Raw genomic sequence first — 5,308 nt, 5'->3', positions numbered from 1 at the left:
GCATAGCTCAAATTAAAACTAGAGTGTTTTTTGTTGAATAATAACCGTTTGCGTTAAAAGAAAATCGATGATTAAACTAAAACTTTATATAAAAACATGTCATTAAGTTTTAAACCCATACCAAATCAAATAAAAAAAATGAAAAATGAAAAAGAAATCCAGTATAAACAAACATGTTTCTTACAAAGTACCATTAAATTAAAGTTGCCATCTCTGGTTTCAATCTTATAAAATCAAGTCCTAAGTTTAAAAACAAGCATAACTGCACTTCTAATTCACTCATGAGTTGTCGCCATTAACGCATATCGTCAAATGTTTACTACGCAGTTCAAAAATACTCGCCATTTTGTAACGTACCAGATGCTATACCGTGCTATTTTTAGCCTTTTTTACGTCACAATTTTTTAATGTGAAAGGCTTTCCCCAAGTCAGCAGTGCTCGGATATGTTGGATTCGGTGAAACAAGCAGAGCCGCTAATCAGGTAAGATCAAACACGTAATTATGTACCTTGTTTACTTTTTTATGTCAGAGGCGTAGGTTCGGGGGGGTTCAGACGAAACACACACACACACACACACACACACACACACACACACACACACACACACACACACAGTTGAAGCAACTGGTCCGCTTTCAGAACTAAAACATACAGGTTTATACATAATGGAGTTTCTGGTGGTGCAAAAACAAAATAGAAAAAGGTCCACTTGGTTCATATTCAAAACACCCCTGTATGTCGTAGGGAGATATAATTGAGGCCTTTAAGCTGAGATAATATTACGTTGGTGCATTAAATGACATACATGCAATGTGGCCAATGTGGTCGTACGTATTGCCGTGATAAACCTATTGTGAGTATTGTCTGTCCCAGCCTCCATGAACGATGCTCTTTGTACATGATTTCAGTTTGACCGGACATTAAAAAAAAAAGTTTTGAAATGACACTCCCACCCACAGCACTTTTTTGTGTGCAGTTATAAAAAAAAGTTTCAGTCAGAAATAAATATGTATTATGAAGATGATGTTCACTGCTCGGCACTGGCGTAGTCAGGATTTTATAGTGGGGGGGGGGGGGGTTGAGTATGGGAGGGGACACACCATAGTCCACAGGGAAATTCCTTTTTTTTCTACTATGGAATTTACTACAAGTTTTACTAAGCCGATTGTTTTTTAAATTGCACACAAAAATATTCTACTTTTCTTTTTACATCAAACCCAAATGAAATTATTTACAATAAACTTTTTTGTAGGAGGATAAGATGGGGTTTAAAGTCCAATATGATAAACCCCATTGAAATGTTGGTAGTCTAATTACCCGAATGAAAGTTAAATTGTTCAAAGATGAAGATTAAAATTAATGTTGTTTTATTTTATTAACTTATACTCCTGGGTCCAGGGATTTATCTAGATATTTTATGGTACCAGACATAAGCCCCTTCCCAAAAGCAAGCGACACTGAAAATTCCCAATTTGACATAAGAATATTTTTAAATTATGTCTACTCCAATAAATCATCATTCAGTGGCCTATATGTCACAATTATGAATTAATTATGCTTATTTTCCCAGTTCCATCAAATATAGGACCATGGTAAAACAATTCTCAATAAATCCCTGGAGTCATTATTATTATTTGTCATTAACATCCATAAATGCATTAGGCTTCAAATTCTGTTCGATTTGATTTCTTTTCTCATGCATGCTTCATGTAATCAACATCCAATTTGTTGTCATCTGTTAGCAATTAATTTTTGAGGTTTTTCATTTCAAAGTTTGGGAACATTTTTATTAAAAATATAGTTCAGTCAATTAAGTATCTATAGTCCATCCCATCCTCCTACAAAGTTGATTTTTGTAAATAATTTCAGGTTGGTTTGACGTGAGAAGAAAATTAAAAGGTTTTAGAAATAACAAACATTACTATTTATGTGTGCAAGTTAGAAAATAATCGGCTCAGAAATAAATAATGTGTAGCAAATTCCATAGTATGAAAAAATGTGTCTCCTATGGGAAGGACTATAAATGCATATTAACTTTATACACGAAAAAACCTGTTAATTTTACTAAATCATTATTGTTTATTCCTTACATGTAATTTACTGCTATTGGTCCACTTGATTCGTAGATATGAAGTTAAAAATGGAGAAAGATTAAATAACATTTGGTGAGTGTCACATGACCTCACACATGCCAAATCAGCAAAGGTAAATTAGTTAATTTTTATGATTTTCACCCCCACCCTGTTAAACTTTTGCTAAAATTATTATGTTTGATTTGCAAAAGGTATGCTTCATTTTTGTGCCCTAGTGTAGTGAATAGGAGACACATTAATCCATTCACATATTGAGTGTATAATTTGTTATAATAATTAATAATCAGTTCATTAAAAACTTTATATTTAAAAAGTATTCACTGGTATGAAAGTATTGCCCATCTGTATTGACATCAAGTGTTGTTAGCAATCATGGGTAGCAAAAAAAACCCAGGTGAAGTGACTGCTGTTGACAAAACTGAAGTTTTCTTTAAAAAAAATATTAAAGTGCTCATCCACTATGCATATTTCAGAAACATTTCAGAAACATAATTTTTTCATGTAGTGGCCTTAATAATTGAAAAACTGCACTTGAGCAAAAAGGTTACTTTTGAAAACACTGCCTAAATATAGTTAGAAACCTAACACACTTGTCAGTTTATTGGATGGTGTTACACTTTGTTCACTTCGACTTCGTTGATTTTTTTTGCTTTAACTGATTGGAATATATATTTTTATTTCACATACCATAACTGGAAAATGTAGAGTATTCTTTCCATAAGCATCATATTTGTGTTTTTGTTATTAGCCTCACAGTATTTTAACTTGGTAAAGTTATGACTTATTTTTCTGGTTTACAACTAATTTCATTTTCATTTGGCTATAAGGTGACATATTAAGAAATACTGTTTTAAATAGCTACATATCTATTGATCATGACTGATTATTTGATATTAAAGGATTTTGTAGTCACCACTCACTAATGAGCACTCCAGGAACTGACTTATTTTCAAAAATGTGTTTTAACATTATGATATGTATATTAAAGGGACATTCCTGAGTTTGCTGCAATTTTTGGTCCTTTTTTTACAAAAAACAATACCGTACAATACAAAATAATACAGTATATCAGCTATAGTTATTAGGGAGCACCAGTATTTAGATTTGTTTCTTAAACATTCCAGTAAAATTCTGCTGATGATGAATCGGTAACCTATACAAGCAAGGGAAAGGGCCGTGGTAAGAACAAGGGTGAACAGAGGGCAAAGCAGAAGACAAGGGCAGAGCAGTGGGCAATGACAGTGAAGGGAACGAGGGAATATAACTTACCAAATGTGACGCAGAAAGTGTGAAGCAACAATTTAAAAATAGGATACGGTTAAAGGTATGATTTTTATTGTATATAAACATATAAAATTTTGTAAATGTGTTCATGAAAATCGCAGGAAATAATGTCAGCTTATCCATGTAACTCTTTCAGTATGTCACCTTCAATATATTTTTGGTTAAAAATACATAATGGCATTAAAAAATACAACAATTATTTTATTTATTAAAACAGTACAGTTCTGGTTATTTTACTAGTCATTAATGGAATGTTTGCTCATGGCTAGATCATGTTAAAAACTTTTCAAATACCAATATTTTTTTCTCATAATAATGCACACATAGCATTAACTTTTTATACATGTGCATAAACAATATGTTATTATTTCAGGAACTTATAACAGGGATGTCAACTGATGATGTGAGAAAACTGTCTGAAAATAACTGAAAGAGAGCTAGGAATTGTGTTTGACTTATGTGAAATAAGTACATCACCATCACCATATAGATACCATCCCCCACAAGAACAGACTAGTCCAAGTTGGTATAAGTGTGGCAATTGTAGGGAGATATGACAACAGAAGTTGAGAGGAAATGCTGTGACAACCTTCCACGGAACTGCAGTTCACAACAACCAGTGTGTATTCATTGTATTCACATGTGAAATTTTATCATTAGACACTTAAGAAAAATAATAATAAAAATTAAATGTTTGCCAGTTTTTCTGTGATTAGTAAAACAAAAATTATCTCAAGATAGAAATATTCAGAATCAAAACGAATAATGGGAATAAATCAACCAATCACTGTAAAACCGGCATTAACATCTGTAAATGGTCAAATACAACATTGTTATCCCATAAATGAATGAATGAATGAATGTTTAACGACACCCCAGCACGAAAAATACATCAGCTATTGGGTGTCAAACTATGGTAAATGCAAAAAAAGTTAATGATCAACATCAATATAAAAATTCAACAGTTAAATTAAAACACAGTGTAATGTTATCCCATAATTATACTAGCATAATTTATGAACTTTTATCAAAGTTTCATACAACCCAGATAAATATTCCAAGTTTTATTTGTTATGGTTTCAAGTCATTGGTATAAAAGATAATCATGATATTAACTGCACACCAATTTTCTCTTACAGGAAATTGAATGTTAGTACTGGACGAGCATGTTTTGCGACTCGCATACACATACAGAAAGGACAGTTTGGAACTCCACAACTTGATGCTTGGTTACTACAACAAGGCCATGAGGCATACAGCCTATAGCCACTTTGTCTTATTGAAAAAAGGTCGTCTGAGTGTGATATCACGCTGTTGTGTTTCGAGAATCTGGTATAAGTTTCCACACCAATGTGGCAGTTACGTGGGTTTCACACGTGATAGACTGGCTTAGTAGCTTATTGTGGTTTAAAGACAACATTCAAAGACTGATTGGAATCGACTTCGTTTCTTGGAAACCAGAACTTCTGTTGCCTCAGGTTCTATCTCTGCAATGGTTCTGGATGTTCTTCTTGGATCATCCTGTGAGATTGTCACTGGATGTTGCATGTTCAAAATGCCTCATCTATTCTTTTGTGCATGATCTGTGTTAATAATTCAAGAATGAACTGGTACAATTTCCAAAACAGGCACCACTCTTACTCTGCTTGGAATATATTCGATGATTCCTGAAATTAATGATAAATATGGATATGAAATATTTAAATGTGTTGAAGGTACTATTAATTGTCTGTAAAGTTCAAATATATTAAACATTTATTTATGCATTCCACAAGATCTAACCATTTCATTCGTTTAACTCATATATATGTATGTATGTATGTATGTATATATATATATATACAGTCGAACCTCGTTAATCCGGACAGAATGGTTTTCCCACAAATTGACCGGATAAACGAATTTCCGGACTACTGAATCATGTCCAGA

General features: G+C 32.7%; 1 long non-coding RNA gene across 1 annotated transcript; it reads left to right on the top strand.

The window, feature by feature from the left end:
- Positions 1 to 3,348: 3,348 nt before the first annotated feature.
- Positions 3,349 to 5,013, top strand: LOC121391059. The gene is made up of 3 exons (XR_005960349.1): positions 3,349 to 3,419; positions 3,753 to 3,998; positions 4,519 to 5,013. It is a non-coding gene; the product is annotated as an uncharacterized LOC121391059 (long non-coding RNA).
- The last annotated feature ends 295 nt before the right edge of the window (positions 5,014 to 5,308 follow it).

This window comes from Gigantopelta aegis, unplaced genomic scaffold (assembly GCF_016097555.1).
Source record: "Gigantopelta aegis isolate Gae_Host unplaced genomic scaffold, Gae_host_genome ctg1361_pilon_pilon:::debris, whole genome shotgun sequence".
Taxonomy (NCBI): domain Eukaryota; kingdom Metazoa; phylum Mollusca; class Gastropoda; order Neomphalida; family Peltospiridae; genus Gigantopelta; species Gigantopelta aegis.
This window is presented reverse-complemented; position numbering and strand designations above follow the sequence as displayed.